This window comes from Peromyscus leucopus, chromosome 4, assembly GCF_004664715.2.
Source record: "Peromyscus leucopus breed LL Stock chromosome 4, UCI_PerLeu_2.1, whole genome shotgun sequence".
NCBI classification, from domain to species: Eukaryota; Metazoa; Chordata; class Mammalia; order Rodentia; family Cricetidae; genus Peromyscus; species Peromyscus leucopus.
This window is the reverse complement of record NC_051066.1, coordinates 26,739,939-26,757,028: the sequence shown is the minus strand read 5'-3', so window position 1 is coordinate 26,757,028 and position 17,090 is coordinate 26,739,939. Positions and strand designations below refer to the sequence as shown.

At 37.9% G+C, this 17,090-nt stretch overlaps 1 protein-coding gene across 1 annotated transcript in view; it reads right to left on the bottom strand.

Moving 5' to 3' along the window:
* The window catches only part of Mbd5 (methyl-CpG binding domain protein 5), a 367,675-nt gene that overhangs the window by 211,842 nt on the left and 138,743 nt on the right, over nt 1-17,090 (bottom strand). The window contains exon 2 of the mRNA XM_028879644.2: nt 2,640-2,731. The gene's annotated coding sequence lies outside the window, so the exon portion shown is untranslated. The remainder of the gene's footprint in view (nt 1-2,639; nt 2,732-17,090) is intronic.

The following is a 17,090-nucleotide window of genomic DNA, read 5'->3' as shown; positions in this document are numbered from 1 at the left end:
ACCTACTTACTCAGAGCATTTGAAATATGCCATAAATTATCATTATTAGTTAAGCCAAATGCTTTATATGAGTTATTTCATTTACTCTTTGAATAACCCCAGAAACACAATCCGGTATTCCATTTTACAGAAAGTTGTAGAGCTGAGGAACAGAGACACCAAGAAGCAAAGCAGGCAGAGGTTCATGTTAAGTCCACAAGAACTGCGGTAGGTGCAGTGGTAAAGACAGGTGGCAAAATACAACACACACAAGCAACGTAGGAAATCTTTACATAATTTTTAAAATGCAGAAGCATTAGAGTAGGAGGCAGCCTTTCAAAGCAGTGGGAAAGTGAAACAGGAGATGAACTAATGGAATTCTCCTTTTGAGTCTTCCCACATCTGCAAGGCTCTGACTTCTCTACAAGTGTCTTCAGAGTGAAGCGAATGCTTGGAACACAGATGAGCCCTAACTAAGCTTAAGTAAGAATTTTTCTGCTCTTTTCAATCAGAGAATTGAACTGGTGAGTTATAACTGCTAATTTAACAAGTTAGATGGGAACCTGTAGTGAGCCATAGTCTTGATGTATATTTTGATGATACGCTAAATCAACTGAGCTCAGGTGTCCTGAGGTCTTTCAACCTTTCATCTGAACTCCTTCAGAGTGATAGAGGTTGGGTGCCAACTTCTCTTGACCCCAGGATAATCAGTAGGTATCTCAGTGTCCTTAATGGAACCACCATCAAATTTGCAACCTATTTTAAAAGGAATAGAAGAAACAATCCTAAAGTTCATATGGAAGCACGAAAGAGCGCAAGCAGCTAAAGCAATCCTAGACAAAAAGTGCAAAACTTGATTTCAAATGACACTATCAGTTAAGAAAAAGAGCACAGTACTGACACGAAACATACACATAGACCAGTGGACTAGAATAAAGGACTCAGAGATAAACTTACAAAGTTAGAGCAACCTAAATTTTGACAAAGGTGTCAAAAGCCTTCATTCAAGAAAAAGCTCCTCCGTTGGTGCTGGGAGAATTTTATCTTCACAAGGAGGAAGAAGAAACTAGACTTCTAACTTCTGATACAAAAATGATTACAGACAAACCAAAGGTCTCATATAACAGGCAAAACCTCTCAAAGCGTTCAAGGAAAATAGCTCCAGATCCAACTGCAGGAATAAGGAAATGTGGTTGAATGAAGCTCAAATACTTCCACATAGGAAGGAAAAAAAACTGGCAGAGTGAACAGCAATGTACACAGCAGGACACAGACCAAATATGAAGGAAGTAAAGTTTATAATTACTAATCCTTATATGGTGGCCCTCATAGTCTCATATATTTGAATACTTGGTACCCATTTGCTGAAACTGTTAGGAAGGATGAGTTGTAGTCTTGTAGGAGGAGGTGAAAAATAATGAACTCACTTCTTTGGCAGAGGAGATTTCAAAACCCTGTCTCTATTGTGTGGCCATTAGTAATCACTCAAATGCTGGTCTACAATAAAAAACAACAAGTGGGGCAAAAAGAAATACAACAGTACAGTCTGAGGGGGGAAAAGACACCAGAAAATTGAATGGTGGAACCGTGTGCTGAAAGATATGAGGACATTAAGGAGAGGCCTGATCTGAAATGTAACTGAGAGAAGGGTGCCCTCAGCACAAGACTCCACCCAGCAGAGCTTCCAGCTTGTGGAAGGCAAAGGCCTAGCATGTGGCCCTGGTGTAGGAGGTGTCCCTGGAGGTGGGCTCCTGCCATTCCCAGTGCTCTGCCTCCTGCTGGCAGTTTTCAGAGGTGAGTTCTCAGCTGTTCTTACTGCAATGCCTTTGCTCTGTCATCACAGTCTTAACCCTATGAAACCATAAAAGCCCAATTAAATGCCTCTTTTTAAAAGTTGTCTTGATCCTGGTGTTTTATCACAGCAATAGAAAAATAAGACACACTATAATTCAGAAAAAAATCATGTAGTCATGCTAAAAAGTCAATGACACTATATATGTCATGGAAATTAATTAGAAATAAACAATATTACTCAGTTTTTCAAAAAAACATCATTACTGACAACACACACACACACACACACACACACACACACACACACACACACCCTAGTTAAATCACTAACTTGCTAACTACACTGGTTTTAAGTACTAGTACGCTCAAGGAATCTGGAAAAGAGAGTAATATGGGAAGAGGGAGGTAGCAACAAAATCTTGTGCCTCAAAAGCTTCACAAACTGTTTTACCTTGTTCAAATAGAAAGATAGATTTTCTTCAAAGACTAAACTTTATGGTGCAATTGAAAAATAATTTCTGTAAGTCTGTATTTTTGGTTTTGTTTAAAAATCATTAAGGTCTAAATTTACAGCTCTCATTTCACTTCATAAGACTTCTTGATGAAGAGCAGTGCCCATTTTTAAGTCATATATTCCCAATATCCCAATATGGCAAGTAAAATTTAATATGCCTCTTCTGGCTTGTACACCTCATATCCCATTTGAAAAATTTTAAATACAGCTGGGATGTGAGGTCACATAAACATGCAAGAAGTTATACACACAGAAATATGGATGAAAAAATATGCTGGAGAAAAAAAGACAATTTGGCAGGTAAATTTTAACTGAGTAACCATACTATTTATGAGGTATGATTTATACTTACCTGGAGTGTCTAATTTCTTTAGATACTGTCTAAACCACATGGTCTTCAATATCTATCTTACAGAGGCAGAAGTCGACATCTCCAATGCTCTCCTAAAAGAAAAACACAAACAAATATACAGATGAATTTCATTTCTTTAAATAGAAAAATCTTCAAATTATGACTCTTCTTATTAGAGAAAACAAATTTATTTAATAATCTAAGGTAAGGAGAATATTCTAAGGTAAGGGTCACATTATGGAACATATTTTAAGCAAATAAACAAGCCCAAAAATTATACTTTTCTTTAGAAAAGTCAGTTCTGTCAAACAGATTTCAGGTTTCTCTCTCTACCCTAGTACACATTTATTTAAAATTTATGTTGGTAGGAGTAGGATGTGGAGGGTGAGGCATCCATGTCCTATGAGGTCAGAAGACAGCTTGCAAGAGCTTTGCTACCACACCTTGGACTCTAGGGATGGAACTCAAGGGGTTAGGCTTGGTGCAAGAGCTTCTACCTGATGAGCCACACCCTGGGCCCTTAACAGGGATTTTGATGCACGTCATAGGGAGAGCAATTTCTATGCATATTTTTTTTTGTGATTGTAATTTAATTTTAACATTTCTTCCTTCCCTTTCCTCCCTCCAAACTCTCCTATATACCTCTCCCAGCTTGCCTTCAAATTTTTGCCTCTTTTTTTACTGTTATTGCGTGCACATATGCATGTATAAATACACACACACACACACACACACACACACACACACACTCATAAATATAACCTGTTGATCTCACATAATATTACTGGTATGTAACTTTTCACGGCTGTTTGGCACTGGACAGAAAACTGGGACTGCTTCTCCCTCTTCCAGCTTTACTCAGTTGTATGAAAATTTTAGTAAATACAATTTAAAATTAATAAATGTCTTAAAGCATATAGGTTCCAGTGTCCTCTATGATTTTTCATATTTTAGAAATTTGTTCCTTGTTGATAATTCCTATAAAACACAATCTGGATTATATCTGAATTGTCGTAAGAGGAAGAGAAGAAAAAAAATGCTAAATTCAAAACTTCTGGCTTGTGAAAAAAACTATTCTATTCTTATCACTTAAACACTCAGATCAGTATTTTACACCATCTTAAGAAAGCTTGGCAGAAAAATTGCTTTAAAAAAGAAAATGACTCTAATTGCCAAATGAATTTATGCAGAGAATATGTCCTTTAACTGCAAAACTTTATTCTTATCATCCAACAGTGCAATTTTGGAGAGGATTTCAATGTTACAGGGTCATTCCTTTAACATGTTTTAGAAACAACAAAGTCTTAAGCTACACACAAATCATTTTGAATACAATACCACTGTTGCTCTTAGTCATTACTGTAGATCCTTGTTTGTTTGTATTTGTACATTAAATTACTTGAGACACTTTAAAAAATATTAAGAAATGGCTGTTTGTTAGATATTCAGATTTAATTTTTTATGATACTAACAGTTTATCTTAAAAACCATAGTCTGATTGCAAATGCTGTGTTCTATGCCTAAAAATCCACTAAATATGGATTATACTTGAAATATAAATTTGTAGGTTTGGCATATCTCTTGTGATAAAGTACGCTTTCTTAAAATATTCTGGCACATCTAATTATAAAAATATAGGAATTTGTAGAAAAAAAAAAAACATGCTTTCTAGCTTCACACAGCTATATCAGTGTATCTATCCACCTTTCAAGATTCTCCTCATTTGTGGCCAGTTAGTACCTTTAAAAACATTTTAGTTTACATTTTCAGTGACTTAAGCCATTATCATAGCAAGAAATTACAAAATAAAATAAAGCCCTGGTCTTTCATTATAATAGTAATTAAACATTTGAAGATTTCAAAATTATTTACAGTTTAGGCCTGCTTTATAAAGGCCCTCAGTGTTTTAAACAAGACTCTTAATCCATGGATGATATATGTTCACAACTGTTTTATGCAAGAGAATAATTTTAGCCTGAGCATATGCAAACCACTATTTAAAACCAATTAAGACCATCAGAATGTTTATTCCAAATTCTTCCAGGAGACCTTGAACTACTAAATTTTCCTGTGGCAAAGAGTAGAAGAGTTCCCTAGTAGGTATGCCTATGACCCTCTGAAAAATTCAAATGTGACTGACTGTAAATCTTGCCCACTGACAACTTTTTCTTCAGCCCTCTTGACACATGTCTAGTTAATCTGGCTTGAGTTGGCAATATATCTAAAATATAGAGGAACCGAAGTTTTCTTCACATTGAAAACCCTCATGCTTCACAAAGCACTAATAACAAATAATGTTCATAAAAATAAGCAATATTTTTTCTTTCCTTACCAGTATTTTCTAAAAACATTCACCTGATATGTACAAAGCATCTCTTAAGTTGTAATAGTTAGTTTGGTCCTGATACAACTGTCCCCTCACTAGCAAAGGCAGGCTGGCATTGAAATAATAATGTTCTTGTCTTAATCTTCCCAGTGCTGGGATAACAGGCATGAACTATCTTGTCCATATCTGATGGTATACTTTCACTATATCGATTACTTCAGGGAAACTAGTAATTTGGGGTTATGATTATTTATAACTATCATCAGTTTTTTTTTTCAGAATGAAAGTACAAAGTTTTCCCAAAAACAATAACAAAGAACATTCAAATACACAAGGAGTGAATGATGACCCAGTTGAATTTGTGTTCTTGATATGGGCATGGCCATGCCAAGTATTCTAATGCTTCAGCTTGGAGGAGTGGCAAAGCCTTCCTTGGGTCAAGTTCAGAGGGATGACAAACCTTCCTGTGGTCCGAGTGTGAATAGTGATAGTTTGTGCATAAAAAGTCCACTATCACTTTCTCCTCCAAATGTTTATGGCTTGAGGACTGTGCCCTATGGAGCTCTGTCTACTGAGATTAGAGAAACTAACTTCCTTGTTCAGCTGTATGTAATAATCCTTCCTTGTTTTATGCATGCAATAACTATGCCTAATTTTTAAGCTGTATGTAATAAGCCCACCTCCCGTTCACCTGTATATAATAAAGAAACAAGAGTTTCCAGGTTGCTACAACTTCTTCATCTGAGAGCCTGCCCATGCTGATCTCACTATTTTTCTGTCGCCATATCTGTAAGTCTGTCCTTTCTTCATTCCCTTGATGTCTCAGTGAGTTTAAGCTCTGCAGTCATGTAGAGTGCTGCACATATGGACACTCCATTGTGAGTTTTGTTGACAGAAACAACTACTGAGCCAGCAAGGTTGAAGTCCAGTGAACAGGTTGGTATTTCACTCATTACTTTTAATCCTTTAGTCTTCTTCCAGACCTCAAAAAAAGAAAAAAAAAAAAAAAAAGAAAAAAAAAAGGTTTTGGAAACAATTATTAAGCAAATACTCAGAGTTAAGAAAATAAATACATTGCAGAGAACAATGTGAGCTAATAAGATGATGTGAACATGAATGTCTAGATTAAGTTTACAATCATTTAAAATATTTTTAAAACGGATCACAAACTAAAAACAGTCAAAAAATGTAAAAATCTAAAAAAAATCTAGGCACTAAGCATCCAAGAAATCTGGGAATATATGGAAGGACAAAACCTATAAATAGGATATGAGTGGATAGAGGAAAAAGAAACACAGGTCAAAGGAAAAGAAAATATTTTGAACAAAATCATACGTGAAAATTCCCTCAATCTAAAGAAGATCAAGGTGCCTATCAAGTTACATGAAGCACAAAGAACACCAAATAGGACAGGACCAGAAAAGAAATTCCCATGACATATAATAATGAAAACATCAAATATTCAGTACAAAGTAAAGATATTACAAGCTGCAAGAGAAAAAAGACCAAGTCACATAGAAAGGTGGAAAATTAGAATAACATCTAACTTCTCAAGGGAGACTCTGAAGGCCAAGAAAGGCCTGCACTCACATTCTACAAACTCTGAGAAACCACAGATGCTAGCCAGAATGCAGGACTCAGCAAAACTATCAATAATAATCACTTGAGAAACGAAAATATTCCACAAAAAGTAAATTTAAGTAATTTCTGTCTACCAAATCAGCCCTACAGAGGCTCCAGAAGGAAAATTTCAGTCTGAAGAGGTTAACTGTACCCAAAAAGACACAAGTAATAAATAATCACAGAACTGTTAATAGAAAGGGAAGATTAAAAAACTTAACAACAAAGTAACAGGCATCAATAAATACTCCTTTTTAACAATTCTCAATATCAGTTACCTCAATTTCTCAATAAAAACATACAAAAAGATGGATTGGCAAATAGGATCCACCTTATACAACCAAAAAACAAACCTCACCATCAAAGATAGGTATCAGTTTAGGGTAAATGGATCCAAGAAGCAAGCAGGTGTAGCTTTTTTCATAACTGACAAAAAGACTTCTAAGCATGACTAATCAGAGATAGGTAAGGACACTAAAAACTAGTCATCAAAGGAAAAATCCACAAGGAGTATTTCACAATTCTAAACATTTATGTACCAAATATAAGGGTACCCAAGTTTAAAAACAAACAAACAATACTACAAGCTAAAGCCACATATTGGACCCCCACCACCACCAGTGACAGATGGTGACTTTAATATCCCACTCTCACCAGTAGACAGATCATCAAGACAGAAACTAAACAGAATAAAATGGATGAGATCTACATGAGCAAACTGGGGGTGGGGGTGGGGTAATGGAGGGCAAGGGATGGGGGATGAGAGCTTAGGGTAGCGGGAGGTTCGAGTTGGAATGGGAGCAGAGTGGGAGAGCAAGGAAAGAGATACCATGATAAATGAACACACCATGGGAATAGGCAGAAGCAGAGTGCTAGGGAGGTTCCAAGGAATCCACAAGGATGACTCCACAAGAGACTACTGGCAATAGTCGAGAGGGTACCTGAGCTGACCTACTCTGGTGATCAGATGGCTGAATACCATAACTGTCATCATAGAACCCTCATCCAGTAACTGATAGAAGCAGATGCAGAGATCCATGGCCAGGTCCTAGACCAAGCTCCAGGAGTCCAATCGATGAGAGAGAGGAGGGATTCTATGAGCAAGGGATATTGAGCCCATGACTGGAAAAAATACAGAGACAACTAGCCAAACTAGTGGAAACACATGAACTGTGGACCAATAGCTGAGGAGCCCCCATGGTACTGGACTAGGCCCTCTGGATAAGCAAGACAGTTGTTTAGCTTGAACTGTAACAGGGGGCCCCCAGGCAGTGGAATTGGGACCTGTCCCTGGTGCATGAGTCGGCTTTTTGGAGCCTAGTGCCTATGGTGAGACACTTTGTGCAGCCTTGGTGCAGGGAGGAGGGGCTTGGACCTGCCTCAACTGAATCTACCAGGCTAGGCTGACTCTCCATGAGAGACCTTGCCTTGGAGGAGGTGGAAATGGGGGGGAGGGGGAAGGATGGGGATGGGATGAGGGAAGACAGGGGGATCTGGTTGGTATGTAAAATGAATTGAAAATATCTCTTAATTAAAAAAATAAAAAAAACTACATAAAACAAATGGATTTAACAGACATTTATAAACTTTCCACCTAAACACTGAAGAATATTCTTTCTTCTCATCAGCTCATGGAACTTTCTCCAAAACTGACTAAATACTAGGATACAAACCAAGTCCCGACAGATAAAGGAAAACTGAATAAAACTCAGCATCTTGTCTGACCTTCATGGATTACAGCAGGACATAAACGACAATAGAAATAGCAGAAATGATACAAACTCATGGAAACTGAACAATTTACCACACATGAAAAATGGGTCAAGATAGAAATCCAGAAGGAAATTACAAACTTTCTGGAACAGAACAAGAATGAAAACACAGTACGTGCAAACACAAGGGAAGCAACAAAGGCACTTCTAGGAACCAAGTTCATAGCACCAAGTACCTGCATCAAACTCCTGGAGAGATCTTATATCAGCTATTTAACTACACACCCAAAAGCTCCAGGATTAAGGGAGGAAACAATGCCCTAGAAGAATGCATGGGAAGAAATGATCAAACTCAGAATCAAATCAATAAAATGGAAACAAACAATAATGCAAAGACTCTGTGAGATGAATGGTGTCTGAGAAATCAACAGCACTGACAAATCTTTAGCCAAGATTAATTTAAAGGAGAGCGAAGATCAAAATTAAAAAACAAAAATAGAGATGAAAAGGGAGACATCACAATAGACATGGGGAATTCAGAGAATCCTAGTCATACTTTAAAAATCTATATTCTACCAAACTGGAAAACCTAAAGGAAATGGATGAGTTTCTTGATATATACAACCTGCTGATGTTAAACCAAGATGAAATAAGCAATTTATGTAGAGCCACAACACCTAGTGAATTAGAAGTAGGAATTAAAAATCTCCCAACCAAAAGATGCCAAGGGCCAGACGGATTCAGTACACAATTTTACCAATCCATCAAAGAAGAATTAATGCCAATACTCCTTAAACTATTCCACAAAATAGAAACTGAAGGAATATTTCCAAAATCTATTTATGAAGCCACTAATACCCTGATACCAATACTACACAAAGAACCTCCCCCAAAGAAAATTACAGACCATTTTTCTTTATGAATATAGATGCAAAATATTCTCAATAAAATTATTTTCAAACCAAATAAAAAAACACATAAAAAAGATCATCCATCATAATTAAGTAGGCTTCATCATAGAGATACAGAAATAGTTCAATATATGAAAATCAGTCAATGTAATCCACATACAAACAGATAATGCCACACGATCATCTCATTAGATACAGGAATGGCCTTTGACAAAACGTAATGATGCGTTTTTTTTTTTTTTTCAAAATGCTCCATGACAAAAGGCCTAGAGAAACTCAGTATTCAAAAGACGTAGTGTAACATATTAAAGGCAATTTGCAACAATTACACAGCCAACATCAACCTAAAAGGATAAAAACACAAAGCCTTTCCAGTAAAATCAGGAAGAAGCATATCCACTCTTGCATACCTAGTCAGGTAGTATGTGATATTTCAGCTATAGCAATAAGACAAGGAGATCCAGGTGATACAAATAGAGAAGGAAGAAAACAAAGTATCTCTGTTTGCAGATGATACAATTTCATACATAAAAGATGGTAAAAAACTCCATGAGTAAACATGTACAGCTGATAAACAATTTCAGGAAAGTAGCAGCATAAAAAATTAATACACAAAATCAGTCACCTTCCTACAAATGATAGACAGACTGAAAAAAGAAAATTAGGGAATAGTAACTTTCATAACAACCTCAAAAAAGAAAAAAGAAAAGAAACAAACAACAACAACAACAAGAAAGATCCTTGAGATAATTGTTACCAAGCAAGTGCAAGACTTGTATAATAAAACCTTAGGAAGACATTGAAGCAAGAACATGAAGAGATCACCTGAGGATGGAAATCCCTCCCATGTTCAGGATCAGTAGGATTAATACTGTGAAAATGGCCGTTCTACAAAAAGCAATCAATACATTAAATGTAATCACCATCACAACACACACACACACACACACACACACACACACACACACACACACACACCTCCCCTCATGTGCCCACACACAACAAACAAACAAAAAATCAGGAAAGCTAAGCCAATCCTGAGTCATAAAAGAAAAGCTGGAGGTATCACCAATCCAGATTTCAAGTAGTTGTAATAAAAAACAGCATGGCATGGGCATGAAAACAGACATGTTTTTTGATGGAATTTAAGACCCAGACATAAGTCCACATACCCACGTATACCTGATATTTGACAAAGTCAAAAATACACACTAAAGACATCTTCAACAAAGGCTCTGGCCAAACTGGATGGCGTAATATAGAAGAATGAGAACAGATTTGTATCTACCATCCTGCATGAAAATCAGTGCCAAGCAATAACTTCAATATATGAACAGATACCTGAATCTGACAAAGGAGAAAGGGGACTAGGCCTGAACATGATGTCACAGGAAAGGACTTTCTGAACAGGACTTTGATAGTACAAACACTAAGGCTATTACTTAATGACACCTCATGCTGAAACACTTCTGCATGGCAAGGAATACCATCATTTATGCAAAGTGCCACTCAACAGATTGGGGAGAGAACTTTACCAATTATATATCTGATAGAGGGTTACTATTTAGAATATATAAAGAAGTAAAAAACAAAATAAAACCAACCCCCTGAACACCTGAACAACAACAACAACAACAACAACAACAAAACCACAATTAAAAAATGGAGTACAGAAGTAAGCAGAATCCTCAAAGGATGAAACACAAATGGCTGAGAAACACATAAGGAAGATAGCTTAGGGGAGAAGGAGGTACCAGCTGGATCAGGAGCAGAGTGGGAGAACGGAGAGGGAGATACCATGATGAATGAAGACCCTAGGGGAATAGGAAGAAGCAGAGCGCTAGAGAGGTCCCCAGAAATCCACAAAGATACCTCCACTGTAGACTGCTGGCAATGGTCTAGAGAGTGCCTGAGCTGACCTGCTCTAGTGATCAGATGGCCGAACACCATGGCTGTCATGATAAAACTCTCATCCAGTGTCTCATGGAAGTGAAAGCAGAGATCCACGGCCAAGCCCCAGGTAGACCTCTGGGAGTACAATTAGTGCGAGAGAGGAGGGACTGTATGAGCGAGAGATATTGAGACCATGATTGGAAAAAGCACAGGGACAAATAGCCAAACTAGTGGAAGCACATGAACTGTGAACCAATGGCTGAGGAGCCCCCATGAAACTGGACTGGACCCTCTGGATAAGTGGGACAGTTGATTAGCTTGAACTGTTTGGGAGGCCCCCAGGCAGTGGAGCCGGGACCTGTCCTTGGTGCATGGGCTGGCTTTTTGGAGCCTGGGGTCTATGCTGGGACACTTTCCTCAGCCTTGGTGTAGGGAGGAGGGGACTGGACCTGCATTGGCTGAGTCTACCAGGCTGGGCTGACTCTCCAGGGGAGACCTTACCTTGGAGGACGTGGGAATGGGGGGTGGGTGGGAGGAGGGAGGACGGGGGAATCTGTGGCAGATATGTGAAATTAAGTTAATTATAAAATAAAAATATTAAAAAAAAGAAGTGTTGAACATCCTTAGCCTTTGGGGAAATGCAAATCAAAACTACTGTTCAATTTCATCTTAGAACAGTCAGAATGTCCAAGATCAATAAAATGAATGACTGCTCATGCTGACACATAGTAGGCATAACATTTACCTTCTTATTAACTTAACAGAAACACAGTAAGGACTACACAGAAAAAATAGGGAAAAATTCTGCTTCTTTCTTTACAAATGATTTATGTATCAGACACTTATTTTTGCAGTCTGGTAATTAAGATAATTATCTCCACAAAAATTATTACATAAAAGGTGACATACCACAATAATTTTATAAATAGAAATTCTATTTATAATGTGTTACCATCAACATGAAAAAAATAAATACTGAGAATTTGTATTTACCAGGTATTACCCATTCTGAATGTTGTGCATTTTATTTATTCATTATTCAAAACAGCCTTATGGAATATATTCTGAATTATTTGTTTATAAAATTAAGATATCAAGGAAAAGAGTTGAAAAAAATTATCAAAAGTTCCCAGGTATTAAGTAGTAGGTCCAGAATATGAATTAGGAAATTATTCTCCAAGACTTATGATCTTAATTATTACAATTAGGTTGGCTTTGGACATACTTGAATCATAAAACAAACATTTTAAACAATAAAAAATTAGAAAAAAGTACACCAGTTGGTCAAGTTGTAGTACAAACTAAACTGGTCAAACTGAGCAAAAGACATTATCTTACTTAGGCTGGTAGCTTGAGGAAAAAATACACACAGAGACAGATAAGACTTGAAGACATATATATGAACTATCTGCCAAGGGTATTTTACAATTTAATATACAAAATATTTTCAGAATTTCATACACATACTATATTTACATCATTTCTGTCCCTCCTTTTCTTCCCCAACTCTTCCTATGACTCTCTTCAAATTCATGATTTCTTGTGTATATATATATATATATATATAAAAATTCATTTTATGAGTATGACTGTTTTACCTGCATGTATGTTTACTATGTTTGTGTCTTGTGCCATGGAGGTCAGAAGAGCTTGTCAGATCCCCTGGAACTGGAGTTGCAGACAGTAGTGAGCCTTCAGATGGGTGCTAGAAATTGTTGCTTTCTGTAAGAGCAACAAGTGCTCTTAACTGATGAGCCATTTCTCTAGCTCCACATGTGTATATATAAATATGCAACCCACCAAGTGCATTTAGTATCATTCATATGTAACTGTGCTATAGAGGGAGAGCTAGAGGTTTCACAGAATTCCTGAGATCCAAATGTGTATCGAGCTTGCTTCATTCCAGTGTATCCAGTACTGTGTCAATCACCTCCACTAATTATCAACTTTAACAAATGGGAGACTTGGAAAAATTCTGAAACTTTAAATATTGTGACAGAGAGGGTGAAACAGTTCAGCAGTGCAGAGCCAATGGCAGCACTGAATCACCAAAGGCAAGGTGAACACAGCTATTGAAATGGTCAGAAAAATGACAATAGTGTTCTGGCCCCAAATGGGCAGTATAGGGAAGGTGATTTCATTGTGGCCTGACTTATTAGACCTTTGGTACTGGCTAATCAGTCATGTTGTTTCCAAGAATGAAATAGATAAGAAACTTGTTACACTTTTGTTTGATCTGTATAAGTAGAAAAATTTTCAAACAAATGAAAGGTTTCATTGGATAGTAGCAACAAGGAATCTTGACCCATGAGCCAATTTCAAGACTTCAGCCAGTTTGCAGATCCAGAACTCCATGAATGAAGGTATGGCCAGATCCCCCTAAGGATGGATCTTGCTAAAATACCTGAGTTTTACTGTCTTTCTCCCATCATTCCTCAGAGGGACTTAAAATCCCTTATAAGAGTAAATGTATACAGCAGAAAAGAATCAGACATTCTGGGGTCTGGACTGACAGTGATTTCAAGAGACCCAAAGATTCAATGTGGTCCTCTAGTTAAAGTAGGGGCTTAAAGAAGTCAGATATTTAGCGGGTTTTGGCTTAACTAGGTTCAGTGGGTCCCTGTACTCATTATGTGGTTATTTCTTCAGTTCCAGAATGTATTATTGGGATAGATATACTGAAAAGTTGGCAGAATCACCTGTGGAACGATTATGAGCTATTTTGGTTGGAAAGATCAGATGGAAGCCATTGGAGTTGCGTTTACCAGGAAAATCAGTGAACTGAAACCAATACTGCATCCCTGCGGGAACTGCAGAAATTAATTTCACAATCAAGGACTTGAAAGATGCAGAGGTAGTGCCATCCATGACATATACATTTAACTCTCTTATCTGGCCTGTACAGAAAGACAGATGGATCATGCAGAATGAAAGTTGACTATCAAAAACTTAATCAAGTGATGATTCTGATTGCAGCTGCTGCACCAGATGTAACATCCTTAGTTGAGCAGATTAACGTATCTCATGGTACATAGCATGCAGCTATTGATCTAGGAAATGTCTTTTTTTGGTATCTGTCCATTATGAACACTAGGAACAATTTGGTTTCAGTTGACAAGGCCATTAGTATACCTTTAAAGTTTGACCTAAGGAGTATATTAACTCTCCATCCCCATGTCATAACAGTTCAAAACTATCCTGATCTCTGTGTCTTCCACAAAGTATCAGTACTTCAGTATATTGATGACATTATGCAGACTGGACCAAGTGAGCAGGAGGCAGCAGCCATTTTAGATTTGTTAACAATGCATATGCACACCAGCAAATGGGAAATAAACACATTCAAATTTCAAGGGCCTTCTACTTCAGTGAAATTTCTAGGGTCCAGTGGTGGTGGGGCATGCACAAATATCCCTTCTAGGGTGAAGGATAAGTCATTGCCCTGGACCCTACCACCATTAGGGATGAAGAACAAAGATGTCTAGTGGTCCTCTTTGGAATCTGGAAACAGCACATTGCTCACTTGGGTGTCCTGCCATATACCAAGTGATTTGGAAAACTGTTAACTTTGAATACAGCCTGGAATAGGAGAAGGTTCTTCAACAGGTCCAGGCTGATGTGTAGGCTGCTTTATCACTTTGACATAAGATCCACCAGACTTGATGGTACTTGAGGTGTCCATGACAGTGATGCTGTTTGGGGCCTTTGGCAAACTGCTACAGGTGAATTACACATAAGGACTTTGGGAGTTTGGAGCAGGACTCCACCATAATTTAGGACAGTTATTCTACCCTTTAGGGATAGCTCTTGGCTTGCTATTGGGACTTAGTGGAATCTAAATGTTTGACAACAGTCATCAAGTTACCATGTGACCTGAGCTGCCTATCATGAACTGAGTATTATCTGACCCCTAAAGACATAAAGAACAATGTCCTCAACAGCAATACATTATCAGTGAAAGCTGTACACATGTGATCAGGCCTGAGAAATTTCTAAAGGTATAACAAGTTACATGAAGAAGTTGCTCAAATGCCCATGGTTTCTACTCCATTTACAATGCCGTCTGTTTCCAACTATGCACCTATAGCTTCATGGGGTAAGCCTTATTAGTTGACAGAGGAAGAGAAGGCTAGGACCTGGTTTACAAATGGTTCTGCATGGTATGCAAGTACCCCCTAGTAGTGGACAGCTGCAGCATCATAACCCATTTCTGGGACAACCTTGAAAGATACCGATGAATGGCAGAACTTTGGGCAGTACACATGGCCATACATTTTCCTTGAAAGGAGAAATGGTCAGTTGTGAGACTGTTTACTAATTCATGGTCTGTAGCAAATGGATTGGTTAGATGGCCAGGGACTTGGAAAGAACATGATTGGAAAATTGGTGAGAAGCACATTTAGAGAAGTAGTATGTGGATATATCTCTCCAAATGGACAAAAGATATGAAGATACTTGTGTCCCATATAAATTCAAATTAAAAAATTGACTTCAATAGATAAGGAGTTCAATAATCAAGTAGAGAGGATGACCTGGTCTGTGGACAGATCAACTCTTTTCTAAGCCACCACAGTCACTGACCAGTGGACCCATGAACAACATGGCCTTGGGGGCAGAGATGGAGGTTATGTATAGGTTCAACAACATGAGCCACTAGCTGAGACTGACTTGGCTTTAGCTGCTGCTGGGTGCCGATCTTTCAGCCACCAACGATAAGGCACCATTCCCCAGGGTGACCAGCCAGTGACCTGGTGGCAGGTAGACTACATTAGATCACTTTCTTCATGGAAACGACAACACTTTGTCCTTACTGGAGTAGATACTAATTCTAGTTATGGATTTGCCTTCCCCACACATAATGTTTTTGCCAAAACTACCACCCATGGACTTCAAAGAATGCTTTATCCAGCATCACGATACTCCATACAGCATTGCTTCTGACCGAGGTAGTCACTTCATAGCCAGAAAAGTGCAAGAGTGGGCCCATGATCATGGAATCCACTGGTCTTACCATATTCCCCATCAAGTGGGAGCTGATCTGAGATAATAAGTAAGATACTTTTTGAAGACACTGTTAAAAGTGCCAGTGAGTAGGCAGTATCCTGGAGGATGTGGGCAGGACTCTCTGGAAAGCAGTATATGCTTTGAAATCAGCATGCAATATATAGCACAGTTCCTCCCATTGCCTAGATTCACAAGTGCAGGAATCAAGGGGTGGAAATGGGTGCAGTTCTACTCATTATCACCTCCTGGTGACTATGAATTGAATAACAGTGCTTGGAGGGGTGATTGATCCAGACTACCAAGGGGTAATTGGACAGTTTCTCCATAATGGAGGCATGGAAACTTATATCCAGAGTGTAGAAGATCCTTTAGGGTGTTTCTTGGTGTTACCATATCCTGTGATTAAAGTTAATGGGAAACTACAACAATCTAATCCAGGCAAGACAACAAAGGAGCTAGACCCTTCAGGAATGAAGGTATGGATCACTCCTTCACGACAAGAACCATGACCTGCTGAAACTGTACTTGTGGATGTAGTAAATGTAGATAGCTATAAATACCAACTAAGGCAAAATAACTAGATGAAGAAATGTGGAGTGTAACTGACATGGGTGTTTCTATGTTAAGACCATGTTTGTGCATATATACATTAAGCAAAATTTGTATTTTTTGTTGTTTTCCAATATATAATGTAACATTGATTGAGATGGCATCAGATAGTAACTCATGAGATAATAAAAGACTAAGCTAAGCATTCCTCAAGGGACAGTGTTACCTACTTTAAAATTGTGGTTATACACAATACAGTTACATCTTTTTAGGTGGAATTATGGCCTGATTATTGTTTTCCTTTAGAAATTAAGCATGGCATAAAGTGATAGGATACTGGGTCAATTTGCCAAGGGATGAACTTGTGATAGCTGATCTTGCTTGTCAACCTGAGTACATCTGGAACCAAATAAAACACACTAAAAGCACACCTATG